The 25,926-nt window shown below is 33.8% G+C and overlaps 1 protein-coding gene across 3 annotated transcripts in view; it reads left to right on the forward strand.

Moving 5' to 3' along the window:
* Positions 1–25,926, forward strand: part of LOC114325287 (uncharacterized) — a 774,118-nt gene that overhangs the window by 414,588 nt on the left and 333,604 nt on the right. Inside the window, exon 1 of one of the 3 annotated variants that reach the window (XM_028273306.2) lies at positions 10,798–11,680. The exons of the other annotated variants lie outside the window; for them this stretch is intronic. The gene's annotated coding sequence lies outside the window, so the exon portion shown is untranslated. Of the gene's footprint in view, positions 1–10,797; positions 11,681–25,926 lie in introns of those variants that run through there. 3 annotated transcript variants of the gene reach the window in all.

The raw sequence follows: 25,926 nt of genomic DNA on the forward strand, positions 1-25,926 counted from the left end.
CAACCTCCGTAGCGGAGATGGCACCTGAAGAAGAAGAAAGATAACAATTGAATCGTTTATTGTTGAAAGGGGGTAGGGGTAAGCACCATTTTTAACTTTTCGAGTTATAGTAAAAACTCTTCTTTCTTTCTATATCTGCACGTCATTTGGTGTCAAATGCAGTTTCGCAGTATAAACTATATCCATGCACTGTGCTTGCTTCCTTTTAACACCAAATGATGCGGATAAAGAAAAAGAGAAAAGTTTTTTACTGTAATTCGAAAAGTAGAAAATGGCGCTTGCCCCTTTCAACAATAATCGATTCAATTATTATACGATCAATGCACAAAGATAACATCACGAGATAACAAGCAAACTTATTTATTAGGTGATTATGACAGCTTCGAGAAATACCTATTTTTTAAACACAAAAAGGGTATAAAAAATTACCTATTTGTGAGTTGAGTTATAACATATACTAAATTTAGACAAATATTTTGTCATAAATGTCGAAAATTCGAAGAAATCTTCATAGAATATCAGCATTTCCGGTGGTTTAAAAATAGTGTAGTAAATAATAGATAGGGCGGATAATATCGCATGTTGTAGCTTTCAACGCTGGATATTTTTGTATTTTTTTTAAATAACATCCAGAGTAAATATAGGATCATTGAAAGATATGTATGCGAACATTTTCTAGGAACAACATATTTGGGTCATAGATATACACTGTGTGGTATTAAAAATACCACACCCATTAGGAGGGTTATAGACGTGCGAGTAAGTACGCATGCTTGTGGTTCGACACGACAACATTTTTCGCTCGTGTGTCACATTAAGAGGATCGGTACGTATTTTCGGCTGCAATGCTATTCAAATGGGGATTCATTTTTTTCAAATCCTGAGAAAACTAATAAGTATTTTTGAAAAATTTAAATGCAGAATGAAAGATTACGTTATTGGCGAGGGCCGAAAGTCCCTGAGAACTTCTATAATGTTTATTTTAATAAGTTACAGGGGTGAAAAACTAAGAGAAAATTTAGTGTTATTTTTAATTTCAAATATCTCATTCAAAATAAACTTTTTATTTATTCTAAGGGACTTTCGGCCCTCGGTAATAATTTAGTCTTTCATTCTGCGTTTACATTTTTCAAAAATTTTTATTGGTTTTTTCAGGATTCGAAAAAAATGAACACAATGTCCGTTTTAATATTTTCCAAATCTATCTTTGTCATACAACGCACTCACTTGAATAGAATATTGTCAGGATAATGTCAGTTAGACGCTGACAATCAGTGACAATTTTAAATATTTGACATGGCATCTGGAATATTTTGAGTTAATGATCAAATAATATTGATATATAGTGTATTTGATAAATAATTGATTTAAGACGTGAATTTTATAAAAAGTTATTTATTGTGTATTATTTATGGAAGATAGAAGCAGAGAATACATCAAGATATATTCTGTGATCCAAGTATTTTGTTGTTAAAGATGTTCAAAATTGTGAGCGTTCCTTAGTAACAATATATTATTAAAAAATCACTTTAACACTTTTCCTCTTTTCTCGATTGAGTATTAGTTTTTGTTGTATGTACATATAAACTATTACAATCACTGAATACGTATTAAGTGAAAAAATTATCATATTTATTAACTGAATTAATAATTTGCAATTATACAAAAAATAACAGTTATCCAAGAACATTCAAAAGCCATCTCTTTAAGTTAGTTATGACATTGTTAAGTAGAATGACATTCTAGTAATATTTACTTACATATCCATACCAGTGTGAATTTTACTACACGTAATTTGCCATGTAAAGACAGAAAAGGTAGGGATAGCCGTAAAATATTTGCGAATTATGTACCCATAGCCTTAAGTACACATAGTTGTAATAAGTATAATTTATAATTTAGAATACGTACTGAGTAACAGAAGTTTGTGACTTTGTTGTATTTATCCCATGTTAACTCAAAATCGCTAGTAAACTAAAAAATAAGTAGAAGAATAAGATTGTGTAATGGTCGGCAGTTGCCCCTGAGAGAAAAAAAGTTTGTGTCTTTGTTGTACTTGTCCCATTTCAACTCAAAATTTCTACTAAACCAAAGAAGAAAAAGAAGATTGTGTATTGATAGGCAGTTGCCCCTAGCGCGAAAAGTTTTTATCTTGTTATGTTTGTCCCATACTACCCAAAATTGCCAGTTAACTAAAGAAGGAGAAGAAACAGATTGTATAATGTACCAACTCCAAATTATAAGTGAATTATGCCTGGTTTCACTAACAAATCCGTCTATAGATAGAGCCGTCTCAAGTCTCACTTACGTTGCACCATAATTTTGATTCTTACGTAAGCAATTCACGTGACAACCCATTGTGGCAAGCTGAAAATTGATCCAAGACTCAATGGTTCAACGCGTTAGTTTCGTAAGCTGAGCTTAAAGCACTAAGCTTAAGATCTGTTGGTGGGCGCCACCAGGCATAAGGGAGTTTTTCCTTATTCCGCGATGATGAGCTGGGCAAATACCCAAGTAGGTGGAGGCCAATAAACTAAAGAAGAAGAAAATAAAAATACCAAGTTTTTTGTAAAAGGTGTATATTAAAATACCCTAAATAAGGGTCACAATACAAAACGTTTTCGGATTAAGGAATATATCATCAGTGTTTAAAAGCCCTAAAATTAAGTATACCCTAATTAATTTAGAGAAAAGGAAAAAATTGACAGAGGTTTTAAAAACAATAGGCCATACTTACAAAAATTGCATGCCTGAGAAACCAAAATGTATTGGGTAAAAACCCTTCAAATGTAAATGATATGGTTGTTTTACATATTTATATAAAGATCATCTGATGTTAAAGATATGCCTGGATGTTACCCAGGGCAACACAGGACTCTTCCCACGTGGTTGGAATTTTTTTGGAGAGAACCTCACATATTGGATTTCAATGGCCAACTGACAACTGAATTCAAAAGCAACCCAAAATGACATTAAGAACTGAACCTAGTTGTATTAGTCGTAGTAATGTTTAAGATGAAAAACAGTATCCAATTTACATATATTAGAATTAAAGATGTTCGAAAAAAGATGGAAAAATTTTTTCCCTTCGAAATAATCCATTAATTAAGTATTCAAATAGGAAAATAAAAATAAAATACGTTACCAGAAGTTATGCAGTCAACAATACCAATAGGTGTTGTATTAGTGGTGAGAAATTATCAATACAATTAGACAAATAATGGGAAAGGCCTTATACGTGTGGACGTCTAGGAACACAAAATAGTATGTACAGTCGGAAAAATGAAAGAATACACATGAACGAACATATAAAACACGCTGTATTTTCCTGTCACCGTGTCACAAAGAAAATTGCCCATCGCAAGTACATGTAATAATAATTATTGCATGTACTTGCGCTGGCCAATTTTTTGTATGACACGGTGACAGGAAAATACAGCGTGTTTTATATGTTCGTTCATGGGTATTCTTTCATTTTTCCTACTGTAATGTGTACATATGTGTACGATTCTAAGAGTATTAATTAAAGGATAAGTGTTTGATGACTGATAACTTGCTTAGAAGTCGACCCAACATAAATTGGATAATGATGGAAAAAGTGATATGATAATTATAGAAATTGGGTTTTTACCCAATACATTTGGGTGGCTCAGGCATGCAATTTTTGTAAGTATGGCCTATTGTTTGTAAAACCTCTTTCAATTTTTAACTTTTCTCTAAATTAATTAGGTTATAATTAATTTTAGGGTTTTTAAACATTTATTTTGGATTCCTTAATCCGAAAACGTTTTGTATTGTGATCCTTATTTATGGTATTTTAATATATACCTTTTACAAAAAACTTGGTATTTTTGTGATTTATGGTATACAGCCAGCTACAGGAAGTTTATTTTCCTTGTGGATTTTTAAAGAAGAAGTACGCGTATTTTAAAACTTCCGCACAATTTTGACGGCGATCCAACCGGTTTGAAATTTTGCTCGTAGCTCGTCTTGGCTCATACTTGTACCAGTACTTCGAGTCGCGAGCCGTCATTTTGTTGCGTCAGTCCATGGATTCAAAACAGTTATGGTATTTGATATTTGTGTTATTTTTGTTAATTTTGGTTCACAGAGCAAATATTTAATTATTTGGTTCATAAAATTCGCAAAATGAGTGACTTCCGAACTTATTCGCTTGAACTGCTAACAAAATTTATAGAAGGTTTGCAATTATTACGAAGACAAAATTGTAGAAATCTTATTTCTCTTCACGTAACTCTCTTACTAAATTCACAAGTGATAAACGCTCTCTTTTCGTACCTCCACCTTTACCTACAATTTTCGATTTCGTCTTTTTTATTCGTTTTAAACTTGGTTTAAACCGAAAAACTTGGTTTTGATGGTTGGTTTACCAACCAACAGAATCTTCATAGCCAGAATGATCGCCAACGTTCGGAACGGACAGGCACCCTAAGAAGAGTTCGTTCTACAAATGTAATATAAATTCTTTTCTAATTAACACAAAGCTTCTTCTGTTGAGAACATCGCAATACAGTATGAGCGAGCTTCTCGTGTGTCTCGACGGCGACGTCTCGAGCCGAGTAAGTTCGTGATCTTAAAAACCGTGAACCTAAAGTTCGTACGTCTATCACCCACTTTTTAAACATCAAAATATTTCTTTGGTTACTCTTTGGGACGTGTTGGGGCCCATTTTGCTTTCAATACACCTAGTTCTTATTTACTCATATTCGAGTTATACATCAAATAAGGCAATCAATGTCTTCCTGAACTTGTGTCTCAAGCGAATTTGTGCCACAAGCAACTTGAACTGAAGTCTTAGGTGATGAGAATCCATTATTTAGTCAGAAAGTTCCCAATCTTCTACCTATCATGTTCAATACATGTTGGTGAACGATCAAAAGATGTAACTATCCAGCAAGAAAGTGAAGTTTAACGAGTCACGTAGGAATATTGTAGTGGCTGCTTCTTTAAGAATTCTGGCATGTTTCTGTTTGAAAACTGGGATTTCTAGTTGCTATAATATTAGTGTATAGTCACTATTTAGTTCAAGAACATTGTTGATGTACATAGTTCTGAACGTTTAAATTTCTTTCACAGAATACTAATGAAGTCCTGCTTCAATGGAAAATTGCACCTTTAAGTCCTCGGATAAGATGTGTCTCACGTTCTAGGCAAAATGAATTTTCCTCATTTAACAACAACTTCGAAATATTAGCAATACAGCTACATTTTGAAGCATCCCCACAGCTATGCAAAGCATCCACTAACTAAATCACTTGGAACTTTGTTATTATTGCATTAAAATTAAAACATACACTAAATAATTCCTTATATTTTATTTTAATTATTTTTTCTTTTAAATAAAAAAAACTAGTGTTAATTGTTGATGTAGATAAGTGACAGTTAATAGTGGGCACAATTTTATTGTATTATTATTTAATTTTTAATATATCCCTAACTTATGCCTCGCAGTTTATCTTAGTAGATTGCTATTCGCAAACAGGTTCCAGTATTCTAGGAATACCTTGTCGTATGCATTGCTTTATTACCCTACTGAAAAAATATTATTTTCATTCACTCCAATCTAGATTTTATAGTTCTCCTTGAAACGTCTAAAAGTATCTGTCATTGCGCTAAGAAACATCCACTCCCCTTTGCCATCAATCACGTTTAACAGCGACCACCCCGTTGGCCGAAGGGCATAATGGGGAATTCTGACGACGAGGTCGAGGCGCGTGTTGAAGCGAGATTCAAGTGGGTCCTAATTTAAACGTCGGCAAAGAGAGATATAATATTATATAATAGTGGAAAAGAAAGAGAACGCAGATACCCTACAAGACGGTAAAATTAGTAATATTTACACTTTGTGATAAAATGTCCCGAATATGTCCCGAAGAATACAGGCAACCAAAAAGTTGACTGCTCTCAGTGGTGGAGATAAAAGTATTAGTTGGCTTTTTTTAATTCTCACAATGATAAAAATTAGAACAAAACGTAGTTTGACCATAAAATTACCACGCCACTGATCATACCCTCGGCTGACAAGACATCCACACTATCCGCAGGCTAATAAATTTTAGCATTTGGTGTTATTTTAAGGGTCATAAATACCAAATTTTGACAGAAATTTCTCTATCTATTCTTACGTTTAATCTTTTTCACGTTGGGTTGAATTCCGTCTTCAGTTTTTATCCTTTTCTGTTACATTTTTTTATTTCACTCATAGTGTCGCAACACGCTCTGTCAGTTTTCCTCTTTCCACGCCTCTTGCGGTTGACTGCTACTGACGACAGACACACAGACACTTTAGCAGTTTGGGTCCCGGCACCTCTGCAGAAATCCTAGCTTTATGTGTTTCGAAAGCGATCAGAGGTGGTTTTAGGGAGGGTGTGTCGAAAAGAAATATTGGCCAGGAGGAAAATCATCAGTTACCGACCGTTAGTAATTTATTATGGACTTTGTTGTGGAAATTTATAAAATGTACAATTTTATTCCATCTGACCCAAAATTCTGTATTTGTTCTTAATATAAGTAAAAGGATAGAAAAATGTGAAATTAGTATTTAAATTATCAGTAGTAATTGCACAAGAGCTCTAAAATTATTGAATTTTTCCCGAGTGACACTTTGACAGTTTTAAGTTCACGAGCCGACGGCCAGTGAAATTATGTCAAAGTGTCACGAGGGCAAACATTCTATATTAATTTTAGAGTTCGAGTGCAATTTGTTGCGATTATTTCATGAATAAAACTGTTCAAAACCAAAATTTTATTGTAATTTATTTATGTAAGTACAAATTAGTACAATTAAACACAAAGTTTTTATAAATATTTGACGATTGAAAGTCATCACTTTTATAATTTTTAAAACAATAATTGTCATTAATGTCACTGAATGTATTTTTTCGTAGCAACGAAGGGCATCTGACGTAATATACTTAACGACGGGCAATTATCAAAAATTATCAATTTAATTCAGATTTCTGTAGCTTTCTATTGGTCAGAATCTCCTATGAACGAAATAATCAGTAGTAATTACACGATAATACTCTCCTTATAGCCCCATCTTTAGACTAATATAACGACCTTTTCAAATTAAACTTATCTTAAAACAATGTTTTTAAAACAAACCATGGCAAATTTCCTGCTCACTTATCCAAATTAGGTATAACACAAAATGCATTATGTAGCTGTGGGTCTTTCGGAGACTTAAATCATATGTTTTTTAATTGCAATAATTATAACGTAAATACAAAAATTTTAATACAATCACTTATTCAAAAGAATTATTTACCACATTACCATATCCATAATGTTGTTCTGTACCACTGATATGAACATATTAAATCTGCTAGTTAGTTTCTCAAAAGTAATAATATATATTTATAAATGTTTACAATATGAATTTATTTTATTATCGTACATAATTATCTTAATAATTTTGACATAAAAAAAATCTGTAGCAAATGGACTTGCATCCAAGCCAAAAACAAGCGCGCACACCCACACATAAAAGGGTTTTTAGATAGGTAAGGAAATGTGCCGGGTGGGCGGTCGGCCATGTTGGTCGACATTTTGAATTTGGAAATGTCGAATTCCATATTTCCATTCGCCCATCGATCCAATCGCCTATCGATCGCCTTTGCGCCAAGTTTCATTCGATTAGGCCAAAATTTGCAAAAATGGGCCATAAATAGCCCCCCTATTTCGGCCCCCCTTTAAGAGATTTATTTTAAAAGCTTAGTTTCTCGACAAAATTATTTTAAACTTACTCATACCGAATTTCATCGAAATCGGTCCAGTAGTTTTTGCTGGGCGCTGGCGACATACGTATACATACATACATACGTACGTACATACTTCCGACATGATGTTTTTGCTTTTTAGACTCAGGGCGACTCAAAACATGGATAAAAAATGAAATCTGATTTTTTTTTGCACGATCCTATAACTTTATCTATTATACTACGATAAAGTAATATCGGTTAAATTATCAGTAGTAATTTCACAAGAGCTCTAAAATTCTATATTAATTTTAGAGATCGAGTGCAATTTGTTGCGATTATTTCATGAATAAAACTGTTCAAAACCAAAATTTTATTCTAATTTATTTATGTAAGTACAAAGTAGTACAATTAAACACACAGTTGTTATAAATATTTTACGGTTGAAAGTCATCACTTTTATAATTTTTAAAACATTAATTGTCATTAATGTCACTGAATGTATTTTTTACAGCAACGAAGGGCATCTGACGTAATATACTTACTTGACGACGGGAAATTATCAAAAATTATCAGTCTAATTTAGATTTCTGTAGCTTTCTATTGGTCAGAATCTCCTATGAATGAAATAATCGGGGGTAATTACACAAGTGCATTAAAATTATCGATAATTTTGCTTGAAAGGGTATTGCCTAAAAACTACTAGAGTTCATTTTCATATTTTGGCGAAAGAACCAGACTTCGAAGGTGGAGGGGTCTTTCACCAAAATGTGAAAATGAACGGGAGTAGTTTTTAAAAGGCACACTTGAAAGCTAAATTATCTGATTATTTTGATGCACGAGTGTAATTTAGGGAGAAAATTGCTCGAAGAAAGCGAAACTATGAAATGAAGAAATAATAATTTTCTAAACAATTTATTTAACAGTACAACAAAACCCAATCTTAAAAAAACTAATAATTATTAAATACACAGTTATAATAATTGTTTAATTGCTTTTGGCATAAATTTAAGAGGCTTTAATTGACTATACAGATTCAGTGCCAAAACGAGACATTTTTATAGAAAAATGTTTGCAAATATATGAAATGCCAAACTGACATAATAAATAAACAAACCTGTTGTTAGTATGTGGTTGTCAAATTCAACAATTAAAAACATGACAGTGCAATTTTCGATTTCTACTGTCGAGTAGGCAAATGGGTGAGTGTAATAATTTTCGGATAAAGTAAAAACGGTTAAATCGCTTTAAATATTTTTTGTTCCATTTTTCTATATAGTCCGTTCTTTAACGGTAAAATATTGCAAAATCTCTAAATTTTAAAGAACCGCTTGGGTTGACATGAAATTTGGCATACACATAGCTAACAAGTCAAAGAAAAAAAGTGATATTGTGTCGATATGTGCTTTTGCCCTGGGGGTGAAAAAATATTCGTCCAAAGAAAGTCAGGAAATGGACAAACTGGCTAATTTTAAGTAACTTTTGTTCTATAGAGCTTTTCACTAAGTATACTTTTCGAGTTATTTGGCAGTGAATATGTTAATTTTTTCAACAAAATAACCACGCTTTTAGACGGTTTTTCGCAAATAACTCAAATAGTAAGTATTTTGTCGAAAAAACATCCGTAACAAAAATATAGCATATAAAAAATTTAAAAAAATGGTGTATATATCACGTCTCTACACCTAGTAGAAGCAGAGTTATAGCTAATGAAAAATAGGTTCATATTCGTCAAATTCCAAATGGAATACTTGAACGTGAAATAACCAAAAATGAAGCATAGTTCGGGGAAAACTCATTACAACTTATTTAAAGTGTTTAAAAAAAGCTTCATTTTTGTTTTACAAAAAAAAATTCTAGCATCAAAATTAAACAAGTTACGCTCAAGATAAAGTTAGTCCCTTTTGGTTTTGGTAAAAAAATCGAGAAAATCACCCCCTAATTAGTATCTTAAATGAACTTTAATCGTTACGACTTCACAAGTTTCTTGACTCGTGTATATATTGTTTATATAATCTGTAGGTTTCATCGGTTCAAAGTCCTTATTATTGAAAGGGCTGTAGTTAAAAGGGGTTGAACGAGTCATTGATCACGAATGTATGCAAATTTAGAAACACCAAATCTTAATCAATTTTTGTCTAACAGAAAAACAAAAAAATATATGATATTCAGAAAAGCAAATCTGACTTTTTTCGTTTTTCGAGATTTTTGGTATCTCTAACAATTTTTAAGTTATTTTGAAAAAAAGCATATTTTTCAAAATTGAAATTTTTAAAAATTTTACTTTGAAACCAAATTTTTTCAAAAATAAGCACTTTGAATCGATAAAACTTACAGATCATATAAAGACAACATAAGTAAAATAATTTGTGGAGCGGTAACGATTAACTTCATTTAAGTTGCTAATTAGGGGGTGGTCTTCCCGATTTTTTTTTTGCAAAAACAAAAGGGGCCAACTTTATTTTGAGCGTAACTTGCTTAAATTTAATGCTAGAAACTTTTTGTAAAAACAGAAATAAAGCTTTTTTTAAGCACTTTAAAAAAGTTATAGTGGGTTTTCCCCAAAAAGTGCTTAATTTTTTGGATATTTCACGTCGAAATATTCTATTTGAAATTTGGTGAATATGAATCTATTTTTCATTGGCTATAACTCTGGTTCTGTGAGATCCAGAGACCTAACGCGTACACCATTTTTTTACTTTTTTATAAGCTATATTTTTGCTAAGAACGTTTTTTTCGACAAAATACTTACTTTTTGGGTTATTTGCAAAAAACCGTCTAAAAATGTGGTTATTTTGTTGAAAAATGAACATATTCACTCGCAAATAACTCGAAAAGTGTTGACTTGGCGAAAAAGCTCTATAGAACAAAAGTTACTTAAAATTAGTCAGGTTACCCATTTCCGGACTTATTTTGGACATATATCTTTCACCCCCAAGAGGGGGTGAAAGTCACCCCCGGGGCAAAAGCACACATCGGCACAATATCACTTTTTTTCTTTGACATATAAGCTATACGTATGCCAAATTTCATGTCAATCCAAGCGGTTCTTTAAAATTTAGAGCAAAAACCGTGAACGAATGGACTAATACAGCCCCAATTTTTTTTAGGAGTCGATATAAAACATAATTGGAAATTAAATCCTCCATAAAAAAACACCCGCTTAATATCGATTATCCATAAATGACCGTAATAACTGGTAATAACTTCAGTATAAGGTACTTTTAAATTTCATACCTCTCGCGGGTTAAGATTAACGATCTTCCGTCTGATTTTTCACTACTCACACCGGCACCGTCACTGGAGCGGAGACAAACGTTAAACTCTCTTCAGCAGTGCCATACCGTCAGTTAACGCGCATCCGAAATTTGAAAGGCAAACGGAGTTAAAATTGGATAAAAGTATTTACCTAACAGTCAACTATTTACAGTCCACCGGCTGATTTAGCGCTGTTCTCAGTAAGTAGATGAATTTCGGAGACTGTGAGTGAGGCATTTGAATCGAAATCGACACGAGTCTCGTTTGCCGTTGTCGATTGTCGATAGAACACCGCGCCGGCGAATCGTAGCCACCCGCTTGCGATGGTGGTATACTGTACTGATGGTGCGCCTTGCCTTAGTTTGAATTTTCACTCGTTAATAAACCATTAGAGAGGTGGACGTTAGCTTCAGCGCTTTTTTAATGGGAAAAACTATCATTCATGCCCGTTATCTGCGGTGACAAGTGTTTTGGTGCTGCTACTTGATTTATTCGAATTTATATTTTCGAAATGCCAACAGGCGGCGCATTTTTCGGGCAAACAGTGATTCATAAGTGTTGTTTTGTATTTTAGTGTATGTGAAAAGGCTTTCTGTGATAAATTGTGGGTGATTTTGGCGTACTGGAGCTTTTGGGGGTTTCGCTCCTCCAACTTTTCAATGGATTAGCTGAAGTTTCCGCAATTAATTTTCACTTGATATGTAAGTTGACACGTTTGTATTATGCTTTAACTTCAACTTCCAGTGGCACAAATATGTTTTATATAGTTACGTTGCTGTGCAGACCACAATAAAAGTACATGGCTTAGAAATATTTAGTTAAACTATTTTGCGGGTTTCATTGTTTGGGACATTAAAACAAACTTTGACGTGTGTAATGTTTCAAATAATTACAAGAAGTATTTTATCTAGAGTGAGGGTTATTCCGTTGCTACAGCAGACTTTTGCAAATTATATTTTTCTTCATCCACTTGTTGAAACCTGTCAATAATTTTGAATAACATCGTGTATTTCTTATCATGACATGTAAACTGTCAATAATACTTCTGTCATATTGTAGTTCTTTTTGAGAGGAGTTTTTATGCTGGTTTTCCTAATTTACTAGTAATTTTCGTTTATTCTTCTTTGGTATAAATCATTTCGTTTCACAATGAAAATAAAAATTAGCACATAAAAAAGCAATAATCAGCTTTTTGCACATACACATGATTCTGGCTTCTTTTTTTCTGTTTTTTTTTTCATAATGATGCTGAGAATGTCACAATATTTTTCTATATATTTTGTGTTATAAATATCTGCGGTGTGTCTATTCTGATGTCTGGCTGTTAGGCTTGTGTCTAGTCGGACAAACTTTGATGTACGGGAACATTGGAACAGGGGAAGTTTTAATTGTGGAACAGGTTACAGGTTTCGAACGTCAGACTACGAAAACGTCCCATGTATTTTGTCGGACAGAACTTCCAATAATTGATTTGTTACCCTTTCATTAAACGCTCATGCAAAAATCAGACTGCTATTTACCACCAACACAATTCCTGTCACTTGGCATGTTCTACGTGTCGGACTTATTAAAATGCAAAACATATTTGTCGGACAAACATTTTTTCATATATTATATAAAGTTTGCTATTGAATCAACTTAAAAACAACTTGCTAGTTTTCACAATCATAAACTTGTCAGGATGACACGTTCCACAATTAAAATCACGTTCCAAAATTAAAACTTTCCCTGTTCCTTATTGCAATGTTCCCATACATCAAAGATTGTCCGCCTAGACACCGTTGAACTATTAGCAAAGTTTCAGCTTGCTATTAATAAACTTTTTTTTTGGTACGCGGGATCCAGGCCTATGTAGTCATCAGAACTTTCATTGTATAGTACAGTGTACATTATTTATATAGAACAGGGCTGGCCAAACTGTGGCTCGCGAGCCACATGTGGCTCTTTGAAGGATTATTTGTGGCTCATTGAAGGATTATATTTGTGGCTCTCAATAAAAATGTACCTGAATTACTTTTAATTTTTGTGTTTTAAAATGTCTTAAATTACTGACAACAAATATAAAAGACTGTAAGATCATGACTTACACAAGGAGACCCCTTATCACCGTTGCTATTCAATTTAGCCTTAGAATATGTAATAAGTAAAATATCATCTGAGCTGAGCGCACAGGGGATTTGCGAATCGAGGATCAAAACTATTTTTGGCGTTTGCTGATGATCTAAATGATAACCACATATAAAAAGAGGTATCAGCAAGAATAGCTGTGTGGAAAAGAGCATAATACTCCCTGTCATCATTAGTAAGATCTAAGCTGTTAAAAATACAATCTAAATTAAGACTGTATGTCAGTTATTCGCTCAATTGTTACATATGGAAGTGAAACATGGACTCTACATCAGCGGGAAATAAATAAGCTACTGGTGTTTGAAAGGAAAGTTCTCAGAATGATATTTGGCCCTCTCATAGAGATGAATTGACAGGAGAGTGGAGAAGGCGCCGCAAAGTTCAATTGGTGACTGTGTATGGACTGAAAACATCGTAAGATATGTAAAAGCTAAGATAAGATGGGCAGGTCATGTGGTAAGATTAGAGGAAGACATACTGTTAATGACAGTGTTTTTTGAGAGACGGTAGAAGATCAGTAGGCCGTCCGAGAAAAAGATGGAAGGATGATGAAGAATTGAAGTATCCTGAATTAGTAAAGGTTGCTTGTAGAATTATTTGCATATTTGAATCAACGAGGTAAACCATTTTATTTCAGTTTAAAATTTGTGTAGTCCAAACAGTGACAGAAAAATTTAATACCTTTGTTACACTTTTACAAGACGGTTTAATTGCGACTCGCGAAAAATTTCAAATTTTGAAATATGGCTCGATTATCAAGGAGCTTGGCGACCCCTGATATAGAACCTTGTAAAAGTAAGGCAGCCGAAAACCAGGATATTCTTCTTCCTGTAACTCGCTTTGCAAATATTTTTCCTTGCAGAATGGTTTGAACGACTTGATAGGCCTCGAGATTTCCGAATCTACGCACATGTTGCACATTTTCCCTTTTATGTCATTTCTGTACCTGCATTATCCAATTATCTATTGTTGACCCACTTATTAAATTTTTTTCTTGAATCAAAATTACACACTTGTCTTTAATAGAAATGAATTGCAATGTGCCATTGTGCCATGTATTTTTTTTACCTAACCTACCACTGGCACTATGGCACTAACTCTACTGCCCGAACACTATTGCTTTTAGTAAAGACCACATTTTAAAAATTAAAATACGTAGGTATGTATATTAACATGCGTCACCCAATAATAGAGAGATATCGAAACGGTCGTCCTGAAATAAAAAAATCTTTATTTTGACCACTTTTGACATATATAAACATGCATATATGTCAAAATAAAGGATATTTTATTAAAGGACGACGTTATAGTCCTGTTCTGAGCCAACATGGTACAATGGTAGTCTTTTCTTTTATAGTCCTTTTTGCCCTCGATCGTTCCTTTCCCCTGTTCCAGTGTTCCCGTACATCAAAGTTTGTCTGATCAGACACCGTTAAGCTATTAACAAATTTTCAGCTTGCTATTAATAAACTTTTTTTTGGTACGCAGGAACCAGGCCTATAACACCGTATAGAAATATATATATAAAATCTATTAAATATTAAGGATCGAAAAACTGTCGTTTTTTTATCGAAATTTTATTCAGAATTTGTCAGATCTCTTTATGCGAAGGTTTCATTTACAAGTAACCTCTACTCTACAGTATATCGTTTTGTTGCCAAGCTTGTTACAAACCCAAAGTTGGGATTTGTAAGCAGGTTTACAGGGTCTAAAATTTCGTACTAATTTATTTATACAATGAACGTAAACGCTTCATGCACTGAGCAACTATTTCCTGTTTAATTTTTCGTTGTTTCCTATGAACTTTCCTGTATGTTTTATGCACTGCATTGAAGTAGCAACTGTTTTCTACAGAATTATATATAAAATAAAAACGGCTTAACTCCTTTCAACGATATTAATTTTTTATTCAAAATCGTAGTAGAATTATTCGGATTTTCAGAACACAGAATCGCTAAGGGAAAAGGGCTTTATACCTAAATAGCAATTGTTTAACGTTGTGGTGGAATATGTTTCGACCCTGAGAATTGTACAATTCGACAAGCGAGACCTGGCGGGTGACCTTCTCGTATTGTGTATTTCTCTTTGTATATTTTCGCGCAGTCACCCGCCAGGTCTCGCTTGTCGGATTGTAATACGTGCCATTTCGGTAATGCCATCCCTCAAAAGCATCTAGGACACATAATCACACTGCATCTAGGACACATAATGCGCCATAGGGAATTTGAGCAGCTCCAGGTAATATTAGAAGGCAAAATCGAAGGTAAAAGAGGTATAGGAAGAAATAAAAAATCCTGGCTCCGAAACATCAGAGGTTGGAGCCACACAACAGATAATGACTTTAATTCATCAAGCCCAGAACAGAAAGAAATTTGCCCTATTGATCGCCAACCTCAACAGGCACTTGGGAGGATTTAATGGTAATCTATCTTGGCGGGAGTATGGATGTACAATTGAGGGGGCCAGACGTAAAAGGGTTTAAGTGCAGTTTTGATAGTTCTGAGGTAATCAGCTTCAAAGTTTTTTGAGTTTTATAAATTCTAGGAGTCATTAAACTAAAATATGTCTAGTAAACAAGGTACTATAAAATGATAAAAATGTAAGGGTATATTATTAGGTACTCTTACTATATCCTTCCTTTTTTACAATTACATATTAAAAAAATGTACTTGAATCGGTACATGGTGTTGAAAAATTTTACTGGTAAAACGGTTCAAGTGTAGATGTTAGCTACATATTACTAAGCATTTTTGTCCCAGCTGTTATCCACAGGGTAACTACGACTGGCACGTTGCATAATATGTACTTAATTAGTCTTCAAAATTGGTCACAAATCTAATATTTATGTACATACTTGAAATTAATCCTGTATTAACATGTGTTTACTTACACATTATCGAATACTAAAAATAGTTTTGTGGTAAAATGGTTCAAGCACACTTAAACCCGTTTGTTACTATTTGTTTTTACAGAATACTAAAAATAGTTTTATGGTAAAACAGTTCAAGCGTATGGTTAAACCTGTTTACTACCAAAGCAAACTGCAATTGTTTTCAGTGAACTAAATGTAATGGCGATAGATGGCGACTGTATGGCGAAATATGCTTCAATCGTTTTACCACCAAAAGTATGCGAATCTGTACTTAGAGTAAAATTTTAAAAAAGTGCACTTAAACCCTTTTACTTCTAACCCCTCAATTAATGTCTTAATGATAATGAAAGCTCTTAATGACAACGGAATGGCTGAAGATTGGGAAACTTGGAGCCAACGATTGGAGCTTCTGTATTATATGTCATGAAGCCCTCAGTTTATAATTATGGACTCAACAAAGAGTATCTATCACATAAGGCATAATGTAAAAATATTAAATGAGACGTAACCATTGTAACCCTGGAAGTATATCTTGTTAAAAATCTTACTCACGATCTTGTTAATTCTCAGTAGTTACACACATACTAACACAATACTATTGATAGTTTTATGATCTTATTGACAAAGGAGTGTCTTAATGAATTTGTTTTATTGTATATTATAATATTTCGCATTGCCCTCGAATGCAGTAGTATCTTTAATATAACTTAACTTCAGTCGCCGACAATATTTTGAATAACATTTTCCTTATTTAAGGCGAAGCGTTTGTATCGCACACTCAAACTCAAAGCTGCTTATTAGAAACTAGATCTTCGGCATTTACTATAGCTTTAATATGTTACACAAGGGGACTTTGTATCTACGAACCGGTACATCCTGGTGTACGATGAAAATCCATACTGCTGAGTCGCAAAGTCGGTTGTACAGGTCGCTTATAAGGTCACTCGTGGTATGTGATATGTGATATTAAGTTAGTAGTGTTTAGTAGGGGACAATTAATAGGATTGTCATATATATATTGATAGTGAGTCCTTTATTTCTTGGTTATTAGGCCAATAAATGAACGTAAAATACGGCGATACCGCGTAATTTTCCGCGTCACCACCAAATTGCATGAAAATTTGGATTTAGGTTCCTCTTACCCTCTACACAGTGATTCCCTAAGTGGTCCACGTGGGACTCAACGGGGATCTACGTTGGCGTGAAATAAAAATGGGGGTTCACAAGTTGTAAGTGGGGGTTCACAAGTTGTAAGTGGGGGTCCACGAAAATTTTATAGTGATTTGGTATTTATTTAAACACATTTGCATTTTTTTTATCGTAAAATATCAATAGAAGTTTTAATAGTAGGGACTCAAAAATGTCATTATAACGCATTATAACAAGTTATTTTGATTAAAAACAAGTTTTTGATCAAATTTTAGCGTAGAAAACGTTAAAATGCCGTTTTTGACATTTTCCTCCTCCATTCCCAAAATACATGTCCTTCGATTTGACTGAATTTGCCCACAGATAGCCAAAGCACAGGACTTTTAAGTGGTTAAAAGAATTTGTATAGTTTTACAATCCAAAAAAATACGTGAAATAATATCAAAATACGAGTCAAAAATATAGGCCTATACTGTAAGTACAATTAACTCAGAAAATATCGACCGTACGAAAAAAATGGTTAAAAAAATTGTAACAATTATTATAAACACGATTTATTTGAAACAATTTCAATTCATACCATTTTTGTCGAAAAGTTGAAAATGGCGGAGATATTGAACAAAAACCACTACTATCAAACCAATCAGGTCTTATGCTCGCCGCTTTACCGCATACGTACTACCTGAAATATTGATTTTAGCAAAAAAAAATGAAAGAGATCAAAATTGTGTAAAATTGAATTCTCTCCATTTTTGTATAGGAACATTTTTGTTTTAAAACTGTTTCTTAAAAGTAAAGATCCAGATGTAAAGGAAAACCTGATCAAATGGAAAGCAGACATCGCATATTTGACAGATTTGTTAAAAAAATTTAATGACATTAACTTGCAGTTACAAGATGATAGCCTAAATTTAATAAAAACAAAGAGTGTAATTTCGGCTTTTCTTGGAAAATTTAAATTTATGAAGCAAAATATTAGTCGGCGCGAATTCTCACAATTTCCAAACTTGTCTTCATGAAGATATTCGGACATACGTTCAACATTTAAATGCGCTGCATGATGACTTCAAAAACAGATTTGAACATATTTTGATGATGGAAATACCACCATGGATCATAAATTCATTTGATGAAACGGAAGTGTCGGATGTGGTATTACAAGATGAACTACTCGAACTCAGCACCAATGAAGAGCTGAAGGTTCAATTTAAAAAAGGCCATCAAACATTTTGGCTGCAGGCAGAAATACCTGAAAAATATTCTGGGCTGTGGGAAATTTCGAGAAAACCTTTGATATCGCTTCCCTCGTCATACCTTGTCGAAAAAAGTTTTAGTGTCGTTACAAACCTATCAACAAAAAAAGGAGCAGATTAAACATCACAGAACGGTGAGATTTGCGGTTAATCCTTACAAAACTGAAGCAAAATATTGATAATTTCCATCAAGTAATAATCCATCAAGTAAATCCCTCCCATTAAAATTATGGGTATTTTTTTTATTACTGATTTGCATTGTTGAAGTTACATACGTAACGTTATTAGTGTTTCAATTTTAATTCCATTAAGTATGTTATCATTATTATTTTAATAAATAGATCGCAAGAAAATATACCTGCTATTTTTTATTTATTTTAACCACTCCGAATTTAGGGTTGGAACTCACCCGCGATGCTAATTTCCATCGTTAGATTTTCACATTTGGTGATGAACTTTTGGACGGTCCAGAAACCGTCACGAAAGTACTTGTACCGTTTGTTGTGGGCATGTTCGTAATTGTATCGCCCAGTTATCGTCCCATGACGGTAATTTGGAAACTGATGTTGGAACGGTTATCTGACTGATAACTGATTTACCTATCATTATCATATATTTGTCATTTTTGTTGGTGACAGATTATGTGCTTTTAGTCGATCAAAGGCTAAAAAAATTTAAAGAATTAAATCCTAGTGCGCAAGTCAGTCCAACCAGCACATTATGCATTTGCCCGATTACTGAAATGATCATCACGAAACCGTCACCGAAAGATCACAATTCTTGTTGGAACAGTGGGAAGGACGATCCGATGACGATCATATTTTTGTTGGAACGGATTTTGTTTACTGCGCAGGAGCGTTACCGTTTCGTGACGGTTCTCGGTCGTGTTGGAACAAACCTCCTGTTGTTCATCTGCTAAACTTATCCTCTGATTCGTTAGTTCTTGTAAAATTTTAGTCGTAAGTTTTAGGGTAGTATTTAACAAGTTGATATTTACCTCTAGTTTGCTTGCTGTTTTTATCTCCTTTTTTGAATAGTACAATTATTAGTTCGCTCTTTCTCCATTCTTCTGGTATTTTATTACATTTTATAATTTTATTAATTAATGTTGTTAATTGTACTGTCATTGCTGTAATTAGTTTGGTATTTCGTCTTTACCTGCAGCTTTTCGCTGTACTTCAGCTTTTCAAGTGAAAAACAAGATGTACTGATAGTGAATTAATGACGTCTATTATTATATTGTTATAGTATATATTATATGTTATAGTTAATTATTATTATAATATTGTTTCACTACCATTTCACTGTTCACCAAGTTAAAAAATTGTATTAGGATCGTTATGAAACTTTACATTTTACTGCGGGTGAATTATCCTCCAAAATCATCATCATTATCATCCAGCCTTCTGCATCGAAAGTTGAACATAGGCCTCCCCTAATTTCTTCCAGTTTTGTCGATCTTGGGCTTTCTGCAACCAATTCCCAGTAATCCTTTTGACGTCGTCTGTCCATCGTGTAGGTGGTCTACCTCTACTTCTTCTTTCTTCTCTTGTTCTCCACACTGTAATTTTTTGGGTCCACCTCCCGTCCTTTATTCTGGCTACATGGCCCGCCCAATTCCACTACAGCCATGCTACTCGCTCTATGACATCTGCGACGCCTGTCCTTCTTCTGATTTCTTCGTTTCTGACCCTGTCTGAAAGTCAGTCTAAGTAGTGACCGTTCCATTCTTCTTTGGGCCACTCTAAGTTTCGTTGCTGTGGCCTGGGTTAACGATAATGTTTCGGCGCCGTAAGTCATGACTGGAAGCGCACATTGGTTGAACGTCTTCCTTTTCAAATAATTTGGCAAGTTGCTCTTGAAGATGTCTGATAGAGCTCCATATGCGGCCCATGCTAAGGTGATCCTTCTCTGTAATTCGGCAGTTTGATTGTCCTTGGCAATTTGGATTTCATGCCCTAAGTATGTATAATAATTATGGACCAATGCTAATTCGTTGACGCCGACTTTTGGATTTTCGTTTGGTACCAGGTTTGTCATGTATTGTGTCTTTCCAAAATTTATGTTTAAACCAACTTTTTTACATGTGACATCTAACTCTGGAAGCTTAGTTCTAATCTCTTTTAAGTTGTCTGTTATAAGAAGTATGTCGTCTGCGAATCGTAGGTGGGAGAGCCTTTCACCGTCGACATTTATTCCTTTGGCGTCCCACTCCAATGTTTGAAAGCATGTTCAAGTACTGCCGTAAAGAGTTTGGGACATAACGTGTCTCCCTGTCTAATTCATCGTTTGATTTTTATAGATTTGGTATCTTTGTGTAGTCGGACGGTCATGGTTGCATTATTGTATATATGTTCGCTATCAGTTTGGAGTACCGATAATCTATACGACTTTCCTCCAATGCTCTCATTATGCTGTTAATTTCTATCGTATCAAATGATTTGCGAAAGTCTACGAAAGCCAGGACCAATGGTCGGTTGTATTCGATAGATTTTTCTATAGTTTCTTTTATGCAGTGTAGGTGGTCGTTAGTGCCAAAGTTTTTCCTAAACCTGCCTGTTCTCTAGGTTGGTAAAAATTCAATTTTGTTTCCAGTCTATTTGTTATTATTCTTGTGAATAACTTGTAGCGGTGGTCTAATAGGCTTATGGGCCGGTAATTCTCGAGGTCTGTTGGATCGCCCTTTTTGTGTAATAAGATGGTAAGTGCACTGTGCCATCTTGTAGGTGTTTCACTTTGGTGCAGTTGAACAATTCCTTTATGTTGTTTAAAAGTCTGTCTCCTCCAATCTTTACGGCTTCTATAACGATATTGTCTTCTCCGGGAGCTTTATTTCTTTTCATTTTTCTCAATGCGTTCCTGATTTCGTCTGTTGATATATCAGGCATCAATTCCGATCCTTGGTTGGCTAACGTTTTTCCTGAATCTTCTAGTGGCTCAACATGGTTTTGTTGGCTGTTGTATAGTTCTGTATAGAAGTCTTCTACTACCCTTAATAATTCATCTCTGTTGATGATGATATTTCCATCTCTATCCTTTAATTTCGTTATTCCTCCAAAATATACCATAAAAAAGAATGAAATGTAAACAAACTACTAAATACACCTTCTTTAAACTTATTTATTCCCAGATTACTAAAGAAAAATACCCGAATTTTTTCTTTTTTTCCTTAAAAACAACCAGGGCTGAAGAATATTGTTTTCACCGAGCTACACAACTCAGGGAGATCGTTAATTTCATTTTGTTCGATAATTTATAAGCTTTCCCAACGAGATGAAGTGAGATAAATTTATGAACGAGTCTTGAGCAAAAAGTAAAGGGGAAAATTACCAACAAATCGGGAGCCACTCCAGTCCGTCTAAGAGATCTTAATCGTTTAATTAGATTTGATTTTGGCGTTATATCCATTAAGTAATCTAAAATAATTATTTGGAGAGCACAGACTGACGATTGTTTTTGAAGAGTCTGCTAGCAGAAAAGGGGTGGAGTTGTGTTACACTTGTTCAAACAGAAGCGTAGAATAAGTCCTATAATATTGTTCTTTATGAGCCGAAGGTCAGCAAGATGATCGGCTGGAATTGTGAATTACCAAAGGACAATGTGAAATAAATATATAGGGTTGTTTTTGTTGTTTGGGTATTATTGCGCGTAAATAATTTATTTTCTAGACGGTTCCACACTTGTTATGGTGTTATTTAGAGGAAAGTAATAGTGTGCTTTGTTGAGTTCTCTAAGAATTTTGAGTACAATGTATGAGGGTAGGATTTTTTCCTTCGATTTCAATTTTGATTTAGATTACTCCATATTTTTTTATTATTAACTCAACGGTTCTGATGAAATAATTTTGCGGGTAATTTCTGGCCTCGCAACAAGAAATAATGCCGAAATAATGGTGTGGTAGTATTATTGTACCCATACACAAGAAAGGAAAAGAGGAATCATGCATGAATTAGAGAGGATACTCACTAATCAACACTACGTATAAAATATTGGCTTCGATATTATTAAAAAGATTAGTACTATACGCCAAAGAAATAGTTGGTGACTACCAGTGTGGTTTCAGGCCTGGCAGATCGACTATTGATCAAATATTTACAATAAGACAAATGCTTGAAAAGTATTGGGAATATAATCAGGACGTACATCAGATCTTCATAGACTTCAAGCAGGCTTATGATTTAATTAATCGTGCAACATTATGGAAGGCAATGATCGAGCTCGGCGTACCCAAGAAACTAGCTGCGGTAATACAAATGTGTGTAGGTAACTCCTTTGCACAAGTTAGAATAGAGGGAAAAATATCAAATGTTTTCTGCGTAAATTCTGGACTGAGACAGGGAGATCCGTTGTCCCCATTGTTGTTTAACCTGGCCTTAGAATATGTCATGCGGAAAATATATCACAAAATCAAACCAGACATAATTGCTCGAGGAGCAAAAATTATACTTGCTTTTGCCGATGACGTAGACGCTGTAGCACAATCAACATTAGAAATTAAGGGTATTTTCTAGAGCTTTTAAGAAGCTGCATTAAACATCGGTCTAAAAATAAACGAAGACAAAACAAAATACATGGTTGTCTCAAAACAAGAACGATGGCGAATAAGGCAAAACATTACTATAAACGATCACAACTTCGAAGTGGATAAAAAGAATTTAAATATCTAGGAGCAACGATCACAAATGACAACAAATTAGAGCAAGAAGTTGAAACGAGAATAATGGCAGGAAACAGATCTTTCTTTGCAATGCAACATCTAATGAAGTCAAAACTTCTTTCACGAGGTTCAAAAATCCAGATATATAAGACCATAATACGACCAGCAGTCGCGTATGGAAGCGAAACATGGACGCTAACAAAAAGGGAAGTAAATAAATTGCTGGTGTGGGAACGTAAAATCATTCGAATGATATATGGCCCTTGCAGAGACAGCGTGACAAACGAATGGAGGCGCAGATACAATAACGAGCTATAGTCTCTATTCGGAAAAGAAAATCTAGTCAGATATATAAAGGCCAATAGACTCAGATGGGCAGGGCATGTGATACGCAGTAACGACAATCGTGTTATAAACAATGTGTTCTAGGAGAGGCCAGATGGAAGGTCTGTAGGGCGGCCTAGAAAAAGGTGGAAAGATGCAGTCAAAGAAGATCTAGCGAAAATGGGAGTGCGACAATGGGAATTAGTGGCACAGGACCGACAAACATGGAAGGCAATAGTAAACGCGGCAAAGACTCAAGAAGAGTTGTAGCGCCATTGATGATGATGATAATTTCTGGGTTTTTAATTATTTCAATTGTTTGAAATTTTTTTAAATTTTATTCCAAGTAACAGTAAGAACGGTCTTTTCTTTTTTGTAGAATATTAATTCTTACAATTGATACAGATACTGCTTAAGTGCTCTGGACATGTTTTGTATATTTTTGTACATACGCACAGTGTGTCGATTAGAACAAACTAGGTGGACAAAATTATATTTACATTTGTATCGAGCAATAATATAATTTTATAATAAAATAAATCATTTTTATTAGTTAAAAACTGAATCAGAGAGGTCTAGAAGCCTAGAAAATAAATAAAAAATTAAAAACAAAAGTTTTTCTATATTTAATACATTATAAATACAAATACATAAATATATAAATAAATATTCGTCTGATTTTGAAGTAGACTGGACAGAGGTTGAGTCTCTACTGTAGGAGCTATAATCAACTTTAAAACCTCTGGGTACAATTGACCAGCTTTTTTGTTTAGAATTTTTCTGATGCTATTTATCAGTGGATCAGATGGTATGATCAACATTGAAAGTAAATCTGTAGTTGTGGCAATACGTGAACAGCTTCTGGTGTATTTCTCCCGGACCTTGCGACAATCTTTGTTCCTTGCTTCTTGAGCTTCTTTTGAAAGCGGTCCAAGTGGAACTAATGTTGATTTGATTACTTCCATACTATGTATAAGTATTTTATGTACATTGGCTTTCAGTACCATGAAATGGCTCTCAGGGCTAAGAAAAAGGTCTCTGCATTCAAGACAGAAATTTTCAACTCTCTAAAAAAAATGTTGTTTATAATAAGTCTTATTATCAGTGGAAAAGGTGCAGATATTACATTATAGCAAATTTAGCCCTGGTACAAAAGGGCACAAGTCATTGCCTATCATTTGAAAGTTTCAAAACGAAGAAAATTCCTTCGTTCATCATACAAAGTTTCGTTCATCATACATAAGTTCATCATAAGTTTTTTTAATATTGTTTGTTTATCACATAAATTTATTAAATTAGAAAAAGTTAGCATAAATATTATCCATCTTGGAATGAAGGAAAACTTTAGTTTCGTGTGAAAAAAATGATGAACGGAACTCAACTGATTTATTCTACCGGGTGTCCACTTATATTTTCCCCCATTTTAACTGCCTATAACTTCTAAACGGTTCAAGATAGAAATATGCGGTTTTCGCTGAAATGTTTTATTTTAGTAAAAGTTTTGTCTGAATGGATTGAATTTTTTTTATATCGCTTTCAAATACAAAATAAAAAATGGCGGATTTTTGAAAAAAACTTTGTTGACTTTTTTTTAATGGAACACCCAGTATATTTTTTTGTAAATTGAAAGAAAGGTCATTCACCTATCCAGCGATATAAAGTTTTTAAAAATCGGTTGTCAAATCACGGAGTAATTAATTTTTAAAATGAGAGGTGCAACGTGGATATCCCATACCTAAATAACATAACTGAGCAAAATGATATTATGCTACGTGATTTCCACATTGCATCTCTCATTTTAAAAATTAATTGCTCAGTCATTTGGCAACCGATTTTAAAAGATTTTATATCGCTGGATAGGTAAATGACCGTTTTTTCAAGACACAAAAAAATATACTGGGTGTTTTAATAAAGAAAGTCAACAACGTTTTCTTTTCAAAAATCCGCCATTTTTTATTTAAAAGCGATATAAAAAATGGTCATTTACCTAAAAACTTGAAGAAACGGTCATCCAGCGATATAAAATTTTTTAAAATCGGTTGTCAAGTGACTGAGCAATTAATTTTTAAAATGAGAGATGCAATGTGGAAATCACATAACTTGCTTAGTTATGTTATTTAGGTATGTGATATCCACGTTGCACCTCTCATTTTAAAAATTAATTACTCAGTGATTTGACAACCGATTTTGAAAAACTTTAGATCGCTGGATAGGTGAATGACCTTTCTTTCAATTTACAAAAAAATATACTGGGTGTTCCATTAAAAAAAAGTCAACAAAGTTTTTTTCAAAAATCCGCCATTTTCTATTTCGTATTTGAAAGCGATATAAAAAATTCCATCCATTCAGACAAAACTTTTACTAAAATAAAACATTTCAGTGAAAACCGAATATTTCTATCTTGAGCCGTTTAGAAGTTATAGGCAGTTAAAAAGGGGGAAAATATAAGTGGACACCCGGTATTACAATAAAAATACGTACCTTTGGACGCTATGACTAAAAAAAAAACAATGATGTGCAAGCGTGTGCAGAATATAATAAGTATTAATATTAATAGAAAAGGTG

Source organism: Diabrotica virgifera, chromosome 3 (assembly GCF_917563875.1).
Source record: "Diabrotica virgifera virgifera chromosome 3, PGI_DIABVI_V3a".
Taxonomy (NCBI): domain Eukaryota; kingdom Metazoa; phylum Arthropoda; class Insecta; order Coleoptera; family Chrysomelidae; genus Diabrotica; species Diabrotica virgifera.